This window comes from Staurois parvus, unplaced genomic scaffold (genome assembly GCF_062004578.1).
Source record: "Staurois parvus isolate SC_StPar_1 unplaced genomic scaffold, SC_StPar_1.0 ptg000390l, whole genome shotgun sequence".
Lineage (NCBI taxonomy): Eukaryota > Metazoa > Chordata > Amphibia > Anura > Ranidae > Staurois > Staurois parvus.
The window spans coordinates 4718264-4737958 of NW_028318186.1; the positions used below are offsets into that span (position 1 = coordinate 4718264).

At 47.4% G+C, this 19695-nt stretch overlaps 7 non-coding genes across 7 annotated transcripts; all 7 read left to right on the plus strand.

Annotated features, from left to right (window-relative positions):
• The first annotated feature begins 13575 nt into the window (after positions 1-13575).
• Positions 13576-13658, plus strand: TRNAL-UAA (transfer RNA leucine (anticodon UAA)). The gene has a single exon. It is a non-coding gene; the product is annotated as a tRNA-Leu (tRNA).
• Positions 13659-14565: 907 nt separating this feature from the next.
• TRNAL-UAA (transfer RNA leucine (anticodon UAA)) lies at positions 14566-14648 on the plus strand. Its single transcript has one exon. It is a non-coding gene; the product is annotated as a tRNA-Leu (tRNA).
• An 898-nt stretch (positions 14649-15546) lies between these two features.
• TRNAL-UAA (transfer RNA leucine (anticodon UAA)) lies at positions 15547-15629 on the plus strand. Its single transcript has one exon. It is a non-coding gene; the product is annotated as a tRNA-Leu (tRNA).
• Positions 15630-16527: 898 nt separating this feature from the next.
• TRNAL-UAA (transfer RNA leucine (anticodon UAA)) lies at positions 16528-16610 on the plus strand. Its single transcript has one exon. It is a non-coding gene; the product is annotated as a tRNA-Leu (tRNA).
• Positions 16611-17521: 911 nt separating this feature from the next.
• On the plus strand, positions 17522-17604 carry TRNAL-UAA (transfer RNA leucine (anticodon UAA)). The gene has a single exon. It is a non-coding gene; the product is annotated as a tRNA-Leu (tRNA).
• Positions 17605-18515: 911 nt separating this feature from the next.
• TRNAL-UAA (transfer RNA leucine (anticodon UAA)) lies at positions 18516-18598 on the plus strand. The gene has a single exon. It is a non-coding gene; the product is annotated as a tRNA-Leu (tRNA).
• A 908-nt stretch (positions 18599-19506) lies between these two features.
• On the plus strand, positions 19507-19589 carry TRNAL-UAA (transfer RNA leucine (anticodon UAA)). Its single transcript has one exon. It is a non-coding gene; the product is annotated as a tRNA-Leu (tRNA).
• The last annotated feature ends 106 nt before the right edge of the window (positions 19590-19695 follow it).

Genomic DNA, 19695 nt, shown 5'->3' on the forward strand with positions numbered 1-19695 from the left:
CAAGCGTGAGAGCAGAAGGTCAAAAAGCTGTGCCAAAGTCGATTTCGTGGCACTGTTGGCTTGACAATGAAATGCCGTTCTGCCAACTTTGAAAAAGTTCAACGATGGAAACCTAGTCAGGTGCTTTGCCAGGAAATCAGTTCTAGGAGTTTACTACACTTCCTGACACACTGAAAATGAAAGAAGGATTGTTTATTGGGGAATAAGGCAACAATACCAATCATCAGAGGCAAAATAAAGAAAAAAAAACATGTATACAATAACACAAGTTAAAAAGGCAAAAAAATAATAATCATCTATAATGAGTACAAAAACAAGGTTCAAGGGTGCAAATTGTAGACTTGTCGGACTACAACCTAAGGGTATGCCCTGAAAATGGAAGAAACAGACAGGGACTATAAAAACACTACAAAAGCACTTGTCAGAGGAAGTCCCTGTGCTTACTGGTAGAATCATCATTCCAAAGGCTAACAGTCAACCTTCTATACTCTCCTCCAACATGAAAATCAGCACTCTTTTCTCAGATGTCCTGTTCTGCATAGAGAGAGAAATGGCACAGTGGTTAAAATCATGATTGCGACCAAAAGGCTATTGGAGCTTTGTCATGTCATAAATAGAGATGAGCGAATCGAAGCATCCGAAGTGGAATTCGAGTCGAATATCGGAAAAATTTCGATTCGTGCCGAATCCGAAAAACAGCCTAATTCGGACGCGCGAATCGAAATTTTTCCGAAAATGGCGGCTGACATGTGCGGCGACGGAGCGGGGATGTCGGGGAAGGCGCGCAGACAAGGCGCGCTGCCCCATAATGCATTCCTCAACGACATGTGATCGCATCAGCCAATCAGCAGCCAGCCAGCCAGCACTGTGTAATGGTCGAGGTATATATAGCGGCCATTTTGGAAATCTTCATTTGCCTGCAGTCATTGAACAGAGGCAGACCGCTCTGTACTAGGGACAGGGACAGAGTTAGGGCCACAGAAACGAGAATTGGGGACAGAGAGAAGTTACTTAGGGACAGAGAACCATTACTCAGGGACACAGACTTGTTAATGAGGGCCACAGAATCGTTATTTAGGGACAAAGAAACGCTAGTTAGGGCCACAGAATTCATACTCAGGGACAGACAGAATTGTTACTCAGTGCCAGAGAATTGTTACTTAGGGCCACAGAAACGTTATTAGGGCCACAGAATTTTTACTCAGGGACAGACAGAATTGTTACTGAGTGCCAGAGAATTGTTACTCAGGGACAGACAGAATTGTTACTGAGTGCCAGAGAATTCTTAGGGCCACAGAATTCATTCTCAGGGACAGACAGAATTGTTACTCAGGGACAGACAGAATTGTTACTGAGTGCCAGAGAATTGTTACTCAGGGACAGACAGAATTGTTACTGAGTGCCAGAGAATTGTTACTCAGGGACAGACAGAATTGTTACTGAGTGCCAGAGAATTGTTACTCAGGGACAGACAGAATTGTTACTGAGTGCCAGAGAATTGTTACTCAGGGACAGACAGAATTGTTACTGAGTGCCAGAGAATTGTTACTCGCACAGACACAAAATTGTTACTTGCACAGACACAGAATTGTTACTCGCACAGACACAGAATTGTTACTCAGGGCCACAGAATTCATACTCAGGGATAGACAGAATTGTTACTGAGTGCCAGAGAATTGTTACTCAGGGACAGACAGAATTGTTACTGAGTGCCAGAGAATTGTTACTCAGGGACAGACAGAATTGTTACTGAGTGCCAGAGAATTGTTACTCGCACAGACACAAAATTGTTACTTGCACAGACACAGAATTGTTACTCGCACAGACACAGAATTGTTACTCAGGGCCACAGAATTCATACTCAGGGACAGACAGAATTGTTACTGAGTGCCAGAGAATTGTTACTCAGGGACAGACAGAATTGTTACTGAGTGCCAGAGAATTGTTACTCGCACAGACACAAAATTGTTACTTGCACAGACACAGAATTGTTACTCGCACAGACACAGAATTGTTACTCAGGGCCACAGAATTCATACTCAGGGACAGACAGAATTGTTACTGAGTGCCAGAGAATTGTTACTCAGGGACAGACAGAATTGTTACTGAGTGCCAGAGAATTGTTACTCAGGGACAGACAGAATTGTTACTGAGTGCCAGAGAATTGTTACTCAGGGACAGACAGAATTGTTACTGAGTGCCAGAGAATTGTTACTCAGGGACAGACAGAATTGTTACTGAGTGCCAGAGAATTGTTACTCGCACAGACACAAAATTGTTACTTGCACAGACACAGAATTGTTACTCGCACAGACACAGAATTGTTACTCAGGGCCACAGAATTCATACTCAGGGACAGACAGAATTGTTACTGAGTGCCAGAGAATTGTTACTCAGGGACAGACAGAATTGTTACTGAGTGCCAGAGAATTGTTACTCAGGGACAGACAGAATTGTTACTGAGTGCCAGAGATTTGTTACTCGCACAGACACAAAATTGTTACTTGCACAGACACAGAATTGTTACTCGCACAGACAGAGAATTGTTACTCAGGGCCACAGAATTCATACTCAGGGACAGACAGAATTGTTACTGAGTGCCAGAGAATTGTTACTCAGGGACAGACAGAATTGTTACTGAGTGCCAGAGAATTGTTACTCGCACAGACACAAAATTGTTACTTGCACAGACACAGAATTGTTACTCGCACAGACACAGAATTGTTACTCAGGGCCACAGAATTCATACTCAGGGACAGACAGAATTGTTACTGAGTGCCAGAGAATTGTTACTCAGGGACAGACAGAATTGTTACTGAGTGCCAGAGAATTGTTACTCAGGGACAGACAGAATTGTTACTGAGTGCCAGAGATTTGTTACTCTCACAGACACAAAATTGTTACTTGCACAGACACAGAATTGTTACTCGCACAGACACAGAATTGTTACTCAGGGCCACAGAATTCATACTCAGGGACAGACAGAATTGTTACTGAGTGCCAGAGAATTGTTACTCAGGGACACCTAATCGTTGAATTAAATAGTATGTCAGACAACATGCAGAGGAGTGGCAGAGGAGGCAATGTTTTAGGAGCGAGCAGACGTGGCAGCAGAGGAAGGGGTCGAGGCAGCAGTATTCGCAGCCAGAGGCCAGTGCTCCCGGTGTCATCCAGCGGTCGTGTCTCCACCGACAACCCTGCCGTCATTGATTGGTTGGCTCGGTCGTCTTCCTCTTCCCAGGTCACCTCTGACACCTACAGCCAACGGTCGGTGGGTACGTCAGACACAACCGTTAGTTGGCATGGCCCGGGAGCAAGCCCACTGAAATCACGTGTCCTCTACCTGCCCCTGTCCTTTGCTGTTCCCTCACCAAGCGAAGTATCGCATGCTGTGGGCTCAGCCCCACTGTACAGTGAGGAAGAGCTAACAGAGGGCGGTCAGGAACGGGGGGAGACATCGGCCTTTTCAGCAGCCAAGCGAACAAGTACTGGCGAGGAGAGTGGCTCGGTAGCCGGTCTAGAGACAGGTCTGTCTCCTGACCCAGACGCAGCCGAGGGGGCTAGTAGTGAGGCGGAGACCCTACTTGATGATGAGGAGGTTGATCGCACTTGGCAGCCTCGTCGTCATCAGGCAATTTCTTCCGCATCATCAGGAGAAGAGGGTGGCAGCTTGGCAGCGAGCAAAACAGTCGGTGGGTTGCCCAGGAGACAGCAGCAGGGTCGCATCAGTGTCAGTGGAGCCAAACGTCCACGGAGTAGAGCACCAGCTCCACTGCAGCCTACCACCACGGCCAGTAGTGGTGCCGGTGCGCACGGAGGAAGTAGCAGTCAGCCAGTGAAGAGTAGTGGGGGCAAAGTTTCCTACTCGGTGGTGTGGCAATTTTTCCTCAAGCCGCCCGAGGAAGTAAACGTAGCCGTATGTCGACTATGTGGCCAGAAATGCAAGCGTGGCCAGGGGGCCCATGTTGGGACTACAGCGTTGCGTCAGCATATGCAGCGTCACCATTCGGTGGCCTGGGAAAACCGTGATAAACATACGGCGGTTCTGCCTGCCCCAGCCCCCGCTCCATCACCCGCTCCGTTACTTGCTCCGTCACCCGACGTCGTCAATCGCCCTCTATCAGCCAGTCAAGGCTCCAACACCTCTGCTGAGGGGAGTTGTCGCTCGTTGGCATCTTCCGCTCGTTCAGATGCTCCTTCTCCTGCTACTCCTCTTCTCGGATTCCGTCAACAGTCTTTCTTGGAATCCGTATCCAAGAGACAACAGTTTGCGAGCACGCACCCGACGGTGCAAAAGCTGAACGTCCTCCTGTCCAAGTTGCTGGTGCTGCAGTCCCTCCCTTTCCAACTGGTGGACTCAGCACCTTTCCGAGAAATGATGGCTTGTGCCGCGCCGCGGTGGAGAGTGCCAAGCCGTCATTTCTTTGCCCAAAAGGCAGTGCCAGCCCTGCATTCACATGTAGAAGAGATGGTGGGCCAGTCTTTGAGCATGTCGGTCTCTGCCAAAGTGCACGGCAGCGCCGACGTGTGGAGCTGTAACTACGGTCAGGGACAGTACATGTCATTTACGGCCCACTGGGTGAACGTGGTGCCGGCACAGCCGCACCAGCAACTTGGACAGGTCACGACGCTTTTGCCTCCACGTTTGCACGTCCTTGGTCCAGCAAGCATGTCCGCCTCTACCACCTCTTTTTCCGCCGTGTCCTCAGCCGCCACCCCCGTGCCAAGTCCCATTACCCGACCGGCATATCACATGTGCAGGGCGCAACGGTGTCACGCTGTGCTGCACCTGGTATGCCTTGGCGAACGTAGTCACACAGGGGAGGAACTGCTGAGTGTAATGAACAGAGAAATCGACAGATGGCTGTCTCCGCGCAAACTAAAAATCGGAACCATGTTGACTGACAACGGAAAGAACATGGTGTCTGCTCTGCGTCAAGGAAGGTTGTGCCATGCGCCATGCATGGCTCACGTGTTCAATCTGGTTGTCAAGCGGTTCCTAAAATCCACCATCCCACTGCAAGACATCCTTAAAATGTCACGTAAACTGTGCATGCATTTCAGCCATTCCTACACCGCAAAGAACACCCTCATTGAGCTGCAGCGGCAGAACGGAATTCCACAGCATCGCCTGATCTGCGACGTTGCAACAAGGTGGAATTCAACCCTACACATGTTAGACCGCCTTTACGAGCAGCGAAAGGCCATCACCGATTTCCTGATGTTACAAGCGGATAAAGGTACTCCCCTGTGTAACTTAGATGTCAGCCATTGGCAGCTCATGCGTGACACCTGCCGCTTGCTCAGGCCCTTTGAGGAGGCCACGCTATTCGTGAGTCGGCAGGACTATGGGATGAACGACGTCATTCCTCTGTTGCACGTCCTGGAACAAATGCTGTTAACAATGGCTGGTCAGGGTGCGGTAGACGTGGCGCACAGATCTCAACGCCACATGACCCCTGTGGGGGCAGGACAGGAAGAAGAGGAGGAGGTAGAGGAGGACATTTGTGCTCAGGAATTATTGAGTGAAATGGGTGGTTTTTCCACTCAGCGGACAGGAGTGGAGGAGCAGGAGCATCTGGTAGAGGAGGAGGAGGAGGAGACAGAGGACCCAGACGCACCGTGGCAGTATGCTGTGGAGATGGAGGCAGGGAGTCCCTCGCATTCCTTGGCACAAATGGCCCATAGCATGCTCGGTTGCTTGCGTAGCGACAGCCGAATAATAACCATCAGACAGAGGGATGACTTTTGGCTGTCCACCTTGTTGGACCCTCGCTACCGGTCCAAAATGGTGGCCTTTTTCACACCTGCTGAGAGGGAGGCCAAAATTACGTACTATAAAAACCACCTATGTAGTCAGTTGGTCTCTGCCTTTGTGCGCCAACGTCCATCCTCAGACACTGTGGGCCCTGTGCGCTCGCGTTCCGCTGGCATGGCAGCAGGGGAGGGGTGGGGTGGTAGGAGCAGTGGCAGCTCCACCAGCAGCGGCTGCCTCAGTCTGCAGTCGATGATGAGTAGCTTTCTTCACCAGCGCAGTGAGGAAACTACTAACCAGCCGCAGCAGCAGCAGCAGCATCAGGTGGACCTGGAGCAGGAGCTCAAACAACAGGCTTGGGCCTACTTGGACAGCACCCTGCCAACCGAGGTAGACAATCCCCTTGACTACTGGGCAACGAAACTTGACCTTTGGCCCCAACTAGCTGAATTTGCCCTTGAAAGGCTGTCATGCCCGGCCAGTAGCGTGGCATCGGAGCGCGTGTTTAGTGCGGCAGGAGGTATTGTAACTCCGCGGAGGACACGACTGTCCACCCAAAGTGTGGAGAGACTCACGTTTGTGAAAATGAATCAGGCGTGGATTAGTCTGGATTTCAAACCACCAGTTCCTGACACAACTGACTAAATCCGCCATGAATCATGCCTCAAACATGTGCCACTTTCAGGTCTCCTCACACTGCTGGTGTGTTTAATTTTTTGACATAGGGTGCTGGCAGATTACGGGCCTCCTATAGCTGCTGCCAGGCCCCTAATCTGCCATAGGCCCCTATATACCGCCTCCTCATGCTGCTGCCAAGTCCAGAGTCTGTCATGGGTCCCTGTATGGCCTCCCATTGCTGCTGTCTCCATCGCCACACTCTGCTGCCATGTGCCACTTTCAGGTCTCTTCACACTGCTGGTGTGTTAAATTTTTTGACATAGGGTGCAGGCAGATTACGGGCCTCACATAGCTGCTGCCAGGCCCCTAATCTGCCATGGGCCCCTATATACCGCCTCCTCATGCTGCTGCCAAGTCCAGAGTCTCTCATGGGTCCCTGTACGGCCTCCCATTGCTGCTGTCTCCATCGCCACACTCTGCTGCCATGTGCCACTTTCAGGTCTCTTCACACTGCTGGTGTGTTAAATTTTTTGACATAGGGTGCAGGCAGATTACGGGCCTCACATAGCTGCTGCCAGGCCCCTAATCTGCCATGGGCCCCTATATACCGCCTCCTCATGCTGCTGCCAAGTCCAGAGTCTGTCATGGGTCCCTGTATGGCCTCCCATTGCTGCTGTCTCCATCGCCACACTCTGCTGCCATGTGCCACTTTCAGGTCTCTTCACACTGCTGGTGTGTTAAATTTTTTGACATAGGGTGCAGGCAGATTACGGGCCTCACATAGCTGCTGCCAGGCCCCTAATCTGCCATGGGCCCCTATATACCGCCTCCTCATGCTGCTGCCAAGTCCAGAGTCTCTCATGGGTCCCTGTACGGCCTCCCATTGCTGCTGTCTCCATCGCCACACTCTGCTGCCATGTGCCACTTTCAGGTCTCTTCACACTGCTGGTGTGTTAAATTTTTTGACATAGGGTGCAGGCAGATTACGGGCCTCACATAGCTGCTGCCAGGCCCCTAATCTGCCATGGGCCCCTATATACCGCCTCCTCATGCTGCTGCCAAGTCTAGAGTCTGTCATGGGTCCCTGTACGGCCTCCCATTGCTGCTGTCTCCATCGCCACACTCTGCTGCCATGTGCCACTTTCAGGTCTCCTCACACTGCTGGTGTGTAGAATTTTTTGACATAGGGTGCTGGCAGATTATGGGCCTCCTATAGCTGCTGCCAGGCCCCTAATCTGCCATAGGCCCCTATATACCGCCTCCTCATGCTGCTGCCAGGTCCAGAGTCTCTCATGGGTCCCTGTACGGCCTCCCATTGCTGCTGTCTCCATCGCCACACTCTGCTGCCATGTGCCACTTTCAGGTCTCTTCACACTGCTGGTGTGTTAAATTTTTTGACATAGGGTGCAGGCAGATTATGGGCCTCACATAGCTGCTGCCAGGCCCCTAATCTGCCATGGGCCCCTATATACCGCCTCCTCATGCTGCTGCCAAGTCCAGAGTCTGTCATGGGTCCCTGTATGGCCTCCCATTGCTGCTGTCTCCATCGCCACACTCTGCTGCCATGTGCCACTTTCAGGTCTCTTCACACTGCTGGTGTGTTAAATTTTTTGACATAGGGTGCAGGCAGATTACGGGCCTCACATAGCTGCTGCCAGGCCCCTAATCTGCCATGGGCCCCTATATACCGCCTCCTCATGCTGCTGCCAAGTCCAGAGTCTCTCATGGGTCCCTGTACGGCCTCCCATTGCTGCTGTCTCCATCGCCACACTCTGCTGCCATGTGCCACTTTCAGGTCTCTTCACACTGCTGGTGTGTTAAATTTTTTGACATAGGGTGCAGGCAGATTACGGGCCTCACATAGCTGCTGCCAGGCCCCTAATCTGCCATGGGCCCCTATATACCGCCTCCTCATGCTGCTGCCAAGTCCAGAGTCTCTCATGGGTCCCTGTACGGCCTCCCATTGCTGCTGTCTCCATCGCCACACTCTGCTGCCATGTGCCACTTTCAGGTCTCTTCACACTGCTGGTGTGTTAAATTTTTTGACATAGGGTGCAGGCAGATTACGGGCCTCACATAGCTGCTGCCAGGCCCCTAATCTGCCATGGGCCCCTATATACCGCCTCCTCATGCTGCTGCCAAGTCCAGAGTCTGTCATGGGTCCCTGTATGGCCTCCCATTGCTGCTGTCTCCATCGCCACACTCTGCTGCCATGTGCCACTTTCAGGTCTCTTCACACTGCTGGTGTGTTAAATTTTTTGACATAGGGTGCAGGCAGATTACGGGCCTCACATAGCTGCTGCCAGGCCCCTAATCTGCCATGGGCCCCTATATACCGCCTCCTCATGCTGCTGCCAAGTCTAGAGTCTGTCATGGGTCCCTGTACGGCCTCCCATTGCTGCTGTCTCCATCGCCACACTCTGCTGCCATGTGCCACTTTCAGGTCTCCTCACACTGCTGGTGTGTAGAATTTTTTGACATAGGGTGCTGGCAGATTATGGGCCTCCTATAGCTGCTGCCAGGCCCCTAATCTGCCATAGGCCCCTATATACCGCCTCCTCATGCTGCTGCCAGGTCCAGAGTCTCTCATGGGTCCCTGTACGGCCTCCCATTGCTGCTGTCTCCATCGCCACACTCTGCTGCCATGTGCCACTTTCAGGTCTCTTCACACTGCTGGTGTGTTAAATTTTTTGACATAGGGTGCAGGCAGATTACGGGCCTCACATAGCTGCTGCCAGGCCCCTAATCTGCCATGGGCCCCTATATACCGCCTCCTCATGCTGCTGCCAAGTCCAGAGTCTGTCATGGGTCCCTGTATGGCCTCCCATTGCTGCTGTCTCCATCGCCACACTCTGCTGCCATGTTCCACTTTCAGGTCTCCTCACACTGCTGGTGTGTAGAATTTTTTGACATAGGGTGCTGGCAGATTATGGGCCTCCTATAGCTGCTGCCAGGCCCCTAATCTGCCATAGGCCCCTATATACCGCCTCCTCATGCTGCTGCCAGGTCCAGAGTCTCTCATGGGTCCCTGTACGGCCTCCCATTGCTGCTGTCTCCATCGCCACACTCTGCTGCCATGTGCCACTTTCAGGTCTCTTCACACTGCTGGTGTGTTAAATTTTTTGACATAGGGTGCAGGCAGATTACGGGCCTCACATAGCTGCTGCCAGGCCCCTAATCTGCCATGGGCCCCTATATACCGCCTCCTCATGCTGCTGCCAAGTCCAGAGTCTGTCATGGGTCCCTGTATGGCCTCCCATTGCTGCTGTCTCCATCGCCACACTCTGCTGCCATGTGCCACTTTCAGGTCTCTTCACACTGCTGGTGTGTTAAATTTTTTGACATAGGGTGCAGGCAGATTACGGGCCTCACATAGCTGCTGCCAGGCCCCTAATCTGCCATGGGCCCCTATATACCGCCTCCTCATGCTGCTGCCAAGTCCAGAGTCTCTCATGGGTCCCTGTACGGCCTCCCATTGCTGCTGTCTCCATCGCCACACTCTGCTGCCATGTGCCACTTTCAGGTCTCTTCACACTGCTGGTGTGTTAAATTTTTTGACATAGGGTGCAGGCAGATTACGGGCCTCACATAGCTGCTGCCAGGCCCCTAATCTGCCATGGGCCCCTATATACCGCCTCCTCATGCTGCTGCCAAGTCCAGAGTCTGTCATGGGTCCCTGTATGGCCTCCCATTGCTGCTGTCTCCATCGCCACACTCTGCTGCCATGTGCCACTTTCAGGTCTCTTCACACTGCTGGTGTGTTAAATTTTTTGACATAGGGTGCAGGCAGATTACGGGCCTCACATAGCTGCTGCCAGGCCCCTAATCTGCCATGGGCCCCTATATACCGCCTCCTCATGCTGCTGCCAAGTCTAGAGTCTGTCATGGGTCCCTGTACGGCCTCCCATTGCTGCTGTCTCCATCGCCACACTCTGCTGCCATGTGCCACTTTCAGGTCTCCTCACACTGCTGGTGTGTAGAATTTTTTGACATAGGGTGCTGGCAGATTATGGGCCTCCTATAGCTGCTGCCAGGCCCCTAATCTGCCATAGGCCCCTATATACCGCCTCCTCATGCTGCTGCCAGGTCCAGAGTCTCTCATGGGTCCCTGTACGGCCTCCCATTGCTGCTGTCTCCATCGCCACACTCTGCTGCCATGTGCCACTTTCAGGTCTCTTCACACTGCTGGTGTGTTAAATTTTTTGACATAGGGTGCAGGCAGATTACGGGCCTCACATAGCTGCTGCCAGGCCCCTAATCTGCCATGGGCCCCTATATACCGCCTCCTCATGCTGCTGCCAAGTCCAGAGTCTGTCATGGGTCCCTGTATGGCCTCCCATTGCTGCTGTCTCCATCGCCACACTCTGCTGCCATGTGCCACTTTCAGGTCTCTTCACACTGCTGGTGTGTTAAATTTTTTGACATAGGGTGCAGGCAGATTACGGGCCTCACATAGCTGCTGCCAGGCCCCTAATCTGCCATGGGCCCCTATATACCGCCTCCTCATGCTGCTGCCAAGTCCAGAGTCTCTCATGGGTCCCTGTACGGCCTCCCATTGCTGCTGTCTCCATCGCCACACTCTGCTGCCATGTGCCACTTTCAGGTCTCTTCACACTGCTGGTGTGTTAAATTTTTTGACATAGGGTGCAGGCAGATTACGGGCCTCACATAGCTGCTGCCAGGCCCCTAATCTGCCATGGGCCCCTATATACCGCCTCCTCATGCTGCTGCCAAGTCCAGAGTCTGTCATGGGTCCCTGTATGGCCTCCCATTGCTGCTGTCTCCATCGCCACACTCTGCTGCCATGTGCCACTTTCAGGTCTCTTCACACTGCTGGTGTGTTAAATTTTTTGACATAGGGTGCAGGCAGATTACGGGCCTCACATAGCTGCTGCCAGGCCCCTAATCTGCCATGGGCCCCTATATACCGCCTCCTCATGCTGCTGCCAAGTCCAGAGTCTCTCATGGGTCCCTGTACGGCCTCCCATTGCTGCTGTCTCCATCGCCACACTCTGCTGCCATGTGCCACTTTCAGGTCTCTTCACACTGCTGGTGTGTTAAATTTTTTGACATAGGGTGCAGGCAGATTACGGGCCTCACATAGCTGCTGCCAGACATGTAATCTGCCATGGGCCCCCGTACCGACTCCTCATGCTGTGACGTTGCAACAAGGTGGAATTCAACCCTACATATGTTAGACCGCCTTTACGAACAGCTAAAGGCCATCACAGATTTCCTGATGTTAAAAGCGGATAAAGGTACTCCCTGTGTAACTTAGATGTCAGCCATTGGCAGCTCATGTGTGACACCTGCGCTTGCTCAGGCCCTTTGAGGAGGCCACGCTATTCGTGAGTCGGCAGGACTATGGGATGAATGAGGTCAAATCGGCCATGGGCCCCCGTACCGCCTGTTCACGCTGATGCTGGTCCCACAGTGTGACCTGGGTCCCTGTACGGCCTTCCATTGCTTCCACTCTGCCATGTGCCACTTTGAAATCTCCTCACACTCCTGCGGTTGTCCATTTTGTCATAGGTTGCTGGCAGATTACAGGCCTTCCATAGGTGCCACCAAGCCCCATATCGGCCATGGGCCCCCGTACCGCCTGGTCACGCTGCTGCTGGGCCCATAGTGTGACCTGGGTCCCTGTACCGCCTCCCATTGCTCCCACTCTGCCATGTGCCACTTTCAGGTCTCCTCACGCTCCTGCTGGTTTCCATTTTGTCATAGGTTGCTGTATGGCCTCCCATTGCTGCTGCCTCCACCGCCACACTGTGGCTCCAAACACTGGTTTTGGCCCCGTGACTGGCCAAAGGAGTGAAGTGTGCAGTGATTCTAAGATCGACGGCACTCATCTGCATGTCATACTGACAGACAGTATTATTTCTCTTCCCCAGCAGACTCCAAGGGCATTTAAATTAAAGGTACAGTGTTCTGCACTAATATTAAGTCTCTCTGAAGCCTAGAAACACCCTTTTTTAAGTTAAATTCACAGCGAATTTATTCGACTCGAATCGAATATTGTCCACGAATTCGCCGAATCAGTCGAATCGAATTTTTCATTTCTTCGCTCATCTCTAGTCATAAAGTAATAGGAAATATCCCTCAGAGAAAATCCCTGTTGTGAATGGGAGAGTCAACAAGGAATGGTAACAGACCACCTGCACTGGTTTTTGACAATGTGAAAATAAGCACTCTTTCACGGTTGGAAAACGTCATGTAGTCATAAGGATGGCCGAGTGGTTAAAGCATTGGACTTAAGATTACATGGATGAATATCCACGTGGGTTCGAACCCCACTCCTGGTAAACAATTATAGCAGTTGTGTCAATTGAAGGCTCTCATAAAGGTTTTAAAACACACGACATAAGAAGAAAATATAGGCTCTTTTCAGCAACTAAAAAATGCCTCTTGTTAAATCAAGAAGTCATTTCATCTACTTGAACTAATATCACCACATGATCCTTTCATACAAGCATGAGAGCAGAAGGTCAAAAAGCTGTGCCAAAGTCGATTTCGTGGCACTGTTGGCTTGACAATGAAATGCCGTTCTGCCAACTTTGAAACAGTTCACCGTTGGAAACCTAATCAGGTGCTTTGCCAAGAAATCAGTTCTAAGAGTTTACTACATTTCCTGACACACTGAAAATGAAAGAAGGATTGTTTATTGGGGAATAAGGCAACAATACCAATAAATAGAGGCAAAAAAATGTATACAATAACACAAGTTAAAAACGCAAAAAAATAATAATCACCTATAATGAGTACAAAAACCTGGTTCAAGGGTACAAATTGTAGACCTGTCGGACAACAACCTAAGGGTATGCCCTAAAAATGGAAGCTACATACAGGGACTATAAAAAGACTACAAAAGCACTTGTCAGAACAAGTCCCTGTGCTTACTGGTAGAATCATCATTCCAAAGGCTAACAGTCAACCTTCTATACTCTCCTCCAACATGAAAATCAGCACTCTTTTCTCAGATGTCCTGTGCTGCATAGCGAGAGAAATGGCAGAGTGGTTAACTCATGATTGCGAACCAAAAGCTATTGGAGCTTTGTCATCTCATATGGTAATAAGAAACATCCTTCAGAGCAAATCCCTGTTGTGAATGACAGAGTCAAAAATGAATGGTAACAGGCCACCTGCACTGGTTTTCGACAAAGTGAAAAAAAGCACTCTCTCACAGTGAACAAACAACAGTCACCAGGATGGCCGAGTGGTTAAGGCGTTGGACTTAAGATCCAATGGATGAATATCCACGTGGGTTCGAACCCCACTCCTGGTAAACATTTATAGCAGTTGTGGCAATTGAAAGCTCTGAAAAAGGTTTTAAAACACACAACATAAGATGAAAATATAGGCTGCTTTCAGCAACTAACAAATGCCTCTTGTTAAATCAAGAAGTCATTTCATCTACTTCAAGTAATATCACCACGTGATCCTTTCGTACAAGCGTGAGAGCAGAAGGTCAAAAAGCTGTGCCAAAGTCGATTTCTTGGCACTGTTGGCTTGACAATGAAATGCCGTTCTGCCAACTTTGAAAAAGTTCACCGTTGGAAACCTAATCAGGTGCTTTGCCAAGAAATCAGTTCTAAGAGTTTACTACATTTCCTGACACACTGAAAATGAAAGAAGGATTGTTTATTGGGGAATAAGGCAACAATACCAATAAATAGAGGCAAAAAAAAGAAAAAAAATGTATACAATAACACAAGTTAAAAACGCAAAAAAATAATAATCACCTATAATGAGTACAAAAACCTGGTTCAAGGGTACAAATTGTAGACCTGTCGGACAACAACCTAAGGGTATGCCCTAAAAATGGAAGCTACATACAGGGACTATAAAAAGACTACAAAAGCACTTGTCAGAACAAGTCCCTGTGATTACTGGTAGAATCATCATTCCAAAGGCTAACAGTCAACCTTCTATACTCTCCTCCAACATGAAAATCAGCACTCTTTTCTCAGATGTCCTGTGCTGCATAGCGAAAGAGATGGCAGAGTGGTTAACTCATGATTGCGAACCAAAGGCTATTGGAGCTTTGTCATCTCATATGGTAATAAGAAACATCCTTCAGAGCAAATCCCTGTTGTGAATGGCAGAGTCAAAAATGAATGGTAACAGGCCACCTGCACTGGTTTTCGACAAAGTGAAAAAAAGCACTCTCTCACGGTGAACAAACAGCAGTCACCAGGATGGCCGAGTGGTTAAGGCGTTGGACTTAAGATCCAATGGATGAATATCCACGTCGGTTCGAACCCCACTCCTGGTAAACATTTATAGCAGTTGTGGCAATTGAAAGCTCTGAAAAAGGTTTTAAAACACACAACATAAGATGAAAATATAGGCTGCTTTCAGCAACTAACAAATGCCTCTTGTTAAATCAAGAAGTCATTTCATCTACTTGAAGTAATATCACCACGTGATCCTTTCGTACAAGCGTGAGAGCAGAAGGTCAAAAAGCTGTGCCAAAGTCGATTTCTTGGCACTGTTGGCTTGACAATGAAATGCCGTTCTGCCAACTTTGAAAAAGTTCACCGTTGGAAACCTAATCAGGTGCTTTGCCAAGAAATCAGTTCTAAGAGTTTACTACATTTCCTGACACACTGAAAATGAAAGAAGGATTGTTTATTGGGGAATAAGGCAACAATACCAATAAATAGAGGCAAAAAAAATGTATACAATAACACAAGTTAAAAACGAAAAAAAATAATAATCACCTATAATGAGTACAAAAACCTGGTTCAAGGGTACAAATTGTAGACCTGTCGGACAACAACCTAAGGGTATGCCCTAAAAATGGAAGCTACATACAGGGACTATAAAAAGACTACAAAAGCACTTGTCAGAACAAGTCCCTGTGCTTACTGGTAGAATCATCATTCCAAAGGCTAACAGTCAACCTTATATACTCTCCTCCAACATGAAAATCAGAACTCTTTTCTCAGATGTCCTGTGCTGCATAGCGAAAGAAATGGCAGAGTGGTTAACTCATGATTGCGAACCAAAGGCTATTGGAGCTTTGTCATCTCATATGGTAATAAGAAACATCCTTCAGAGCAAATCCCTGTTGTGAATGGCAGAGTCAAAAATGAATGGTAACAGGCCACCTGCACTGGTTTTCGACAAAGTGAAAAAAAGCACTCTCTCACAGTGAACAAACAACAGTCACCAGGATGGCCGAGTGGTTAAGGCGTTGGACTTAAGATCCAATGGATGAATATCCACATGGGTTCGAACCCCACTCCTGGTAAACATTTATAGCAGTTGTGGCAATTGAAAGCTCTGAAAAAGGTTTTAAAACACACAACATAAGATGATAATATAGGCTGCTTTCAGCAACTAACAAATGCCTCTTGTTAAATCAAGAAGTCATTTCATCTACTTGAAGTAATATCACCACGTGATCCTTTCGTACAAGCGTGAGAGCAGAAGGTCAAAAAGCTGTGCCAAAGTCGATTTCTTGGCACTGTTGGCTTGACAATGAAATGCCGTTCTGCCAACTTTGAAAAAGTTCACCGTTGGAAACCTAATCAGGTGCTTTGCCAAGAAATCAGTTCTAAGAGTTTACTACATTTCCTGACACACTGAAAATGAAAGAAGGATTGTTTATTGGGGAATAAGGCAACAATACCAATAAATAGAGGCAAAAAAAATGTATACAATAACACAAGTTAAAAACGCAAAAAAATAATAATCACCTATAATGAGTACAAAAACCTGGTTCAAGGGTACAAATTGTAGACCTGTCGGACAACAACCTAAGGGTATGCCCTAAAAATGGAAGCTACATACAGGGACTATAAAAAGACTACAAAAGCACTTGTCAGAACAAGTCCCTGTGATTACTGGTAGAATCATCATTCCAAAGGCTAACAGTCAACCTTCTATACTCTCCTCCAACATGAAAATCAGCACTCTTTTCTCAGATGTCCTGTGCTGCATAGCGAGAGAAATGGCAGAGTGGTTAACTCATGATTGCGAACCAAAGGCTATTGGAGCTTTGTCATCTCATATGGTAATAAGAAACATCCTTCAGAGCAAATCCCTGTTGTGAATGGCAGAGTCAAAAATGAATGGTAACAGGCCACCTGCACTGGTTTTCGACAAAGTGAAAAAAAGCACTCTCTCACAGTGAACAAGCAACAGTCACCAGGATGGCTGAATGGTTAAGGCGTTGGACTTAAGATCCAATGGATGAATATCCACGTGGTTTCGAACCCCACTCCTGGTAAACTTTTATAGCAGTTGTGGCAATTGAATGCTCTGAAAAAGGTTTTAAAACACACAACATAAGATGAAAATATAGGCTGCTTTCAGCAACTAACAAATGCCTCTTGTTAAATCAAGAAGTCATTTCATCTACTTGAAGTAGTATCACCACGTGTTCCTTTCGTACAAGCGTGAGAGCAGAAGGTCAAAAAGCTGTGCCAAAGTCGATTTCTTGGCACTGTTGGCTTGACAATGAAATGCCATTCTGCCAACTTTGAAAAAGTTCACCGTTGGAAACCTAATCAGGTGCTTTGCCAAGAAATCAGTTCTAAGAGTTTACTACATTTCCTGACACACTGAAAATTAAAGAAGGATTGTTTATTGGGGAATAAGGCAACAAAACCAATAAATAGATGCAAAAAAAAAGAAAAAAAAACATGTATACAATAACACAAGTTAAAAACGCAAAAAAATAATAATCACCTATAATGAGTACAAAAACCTGGTTCAAGGGTACAAATTGTAGACCTGTCGGACAACAACCTAAGGGTATGCCCTGAAAATGGAAGTTACATACAGGGACTATAAAAAGACTACAAAAGCACTTGTCAGAACAAGTCCCTGTGATTACTGGTAGAATCATCATTCCAAAGGCTAACAGTCAACCTTCTATACTCTCCTCCAACATGAAAATCACCACTCTTTTCTCAGATGTCCTGTGCTGCATAGCGAGAGAAATGGCAGAGTGGTTAACTCATGATTGTGAACCAAAGGCTATTTTAGCTTTGTCATCTCATATGGTAATAAGAAACATCCTTCAGAGCAAATCCCTGTTGTGAATGGCAGAGTCAAAAATGAATGGTAACAGGCCACCTACACTGGTTTTCGACAAAGTGAAAAAAAGCACTCTCTCACAGCAAACAAACAGCAGTCACCAGGATGGCTGAGTGGTTAAGGCGTTGGACTTAAGATCCAATGGATGAATATCCACGTGGGTTCGAACCCCACTCCTGGTAAACATTTGTAGCAGTTGTGGCAATTGAAAGCTCTGAAAAAGGTTTTAAAACACACAACATAAGATGAAAATATAGGCTGCTTTCAGCAACTAACAAATGCCTCTTGTTAAATCAAGAAGTCATTTCATCTACTTGAAGTAATATCACCACGTGATCCTTTTGTACAAGCGTGAGAGCAGAAGGTCAAAAAGCTGTGCCAAAGTCGATTTCTTGGCACTGTTGGCTTGACAATGAAATGCCGTTCTGCCAACTTTGAAAAAGTTCACCGTTGGAAACCTAATCAGGTGCTTTGCCAAGAAATCAGTTCTAAGAGTTTACTACATTTCCTGACACACTGAAAATTAAAGAAGGATTGTTTATTGGGGAATAAGGCAACAATACCAATAAATAGAGGCAAAAAAAAAGAAAAAAAAACATGTATACAATAACACAAGTTAAAAACGCAAAAAAATAATAATCACCTATAATGAGTACAAAAACCTGGTTCAAGGGTACAAATTGTAGACCTGTCGGACAACAACCTAAGGGTATGCCCTAAAAATGGAAGTTACATACAGGGACTATAAAAAGACTACAAAAGCACTTGTCAGAACAAGTCCCTGTGATTACTGGTAGAATCATCATTCCAAAGGCTAACAGTCAACCTTCTATACTCTCCTCCAACATGAAAATCAGAACTCTTTTCTCAGATGTCCTGTGCTGCATAGCGAGAGAAATGGCAGAGTGGTTAACTCATGATTGCGAACCAAAGGCTATTGGAGCTTTGTCATCTCATATGGTAATAAGAAACATCCTTCAGAGCAAATCCCTGTTGTGAATGGCAGAGTCAAAAATGAATGGTAACAGGCCACCTGCACTGGTTTACGACAAAGTGAAAAAAAGCACTCTCTCACAGTGAATAAATAACAGTCACGAGGATGGCCGAGTGGTTAAGGCGTTGTACTTAAGATCCAATGGATGAATATCCACGTGGGTTCGAACCCCACTCCTGGTAAACATTTATAGCAGTTGTGGCAATTGAAAGCTCTGAAAAAGGTTTTAAAACACACAACATAAGATGAAAATATAGGCTGCTTTCAGCAACTAACAAATGCCTCTTGTTAAATCAAGAAGTCATTTCATCTACTTGAAGTAATATCACCACGTGATCCTTTCGTACAAGCGTGAGAGCAGAAGGTCAAAAAGCTGTGCCAAAGTCGATTTCTTGGCACTGTTGGCTTGACAATGAAATGCCGTTCTGCCAACTTTGAAAAAGTTCACCGTTGGAAACCTAATCAGGTGCTTTGCCAAGAAATCAGTTCTAAGAGTTTACTACATTTCCTGACACACTGAAAATGAAAGAAGGATTGTTTATTGGGGAATAAGGAAACAATACCAATAAATAGAGGCAAAAAAAGGAAAAAAAAATGTATACAATAACACAAGTTAAAAACGCAAAAAAATAATAATCACCTATAATGAGTACAAAAACCTGGTTCAAGGGTACAAATTGTAGACCTGTCGGACAACAACCTAAGGGTATGCCCTAAAAATGGAAGTTACATACAGGGACTATAAAAAGACTACAAAAGCACTTGTCAGAACAAGTCCCTGTGCTTACTGGTAGAATCATCATTCCAAAGGCTAACAGTCAACCTTCTATACTCTCCTCCAACATGAAAATCAGAACTCTTTTCTCAGATGTCCTGTGCTGCATAGCGAGAGAAATGGCAGAGTGGTTAACTCATGATTGCGAACCAAAGGCTATTGGAGCTTTGTCATCTCATATGGTAATAAGAAACATCCTTCAGAGCAAATCCCTGTTGTGAATGGCAGAGTCAAAAATGAATGGTAACAGGCCACCTGCAGTGGTTTACATCAAAGTGAAAAAAAGCACTCTCTCTCAGGGGACAGATAACAATCACCAGGATGGCCGAGTGGTTAAGGCGTTGGACTTAAGATCCAATGGATGAATATCCACGTGGGTTCGAACCCCACTCCTGGTAAACATTTATAGCAGTTGTGACAATTGAAAGCTCTGAAAAAGGTTTTAAAACACACAACATAAGATGAAAATATAGGCTGCTTTCAGCAACTAACAAATGCCTCTTG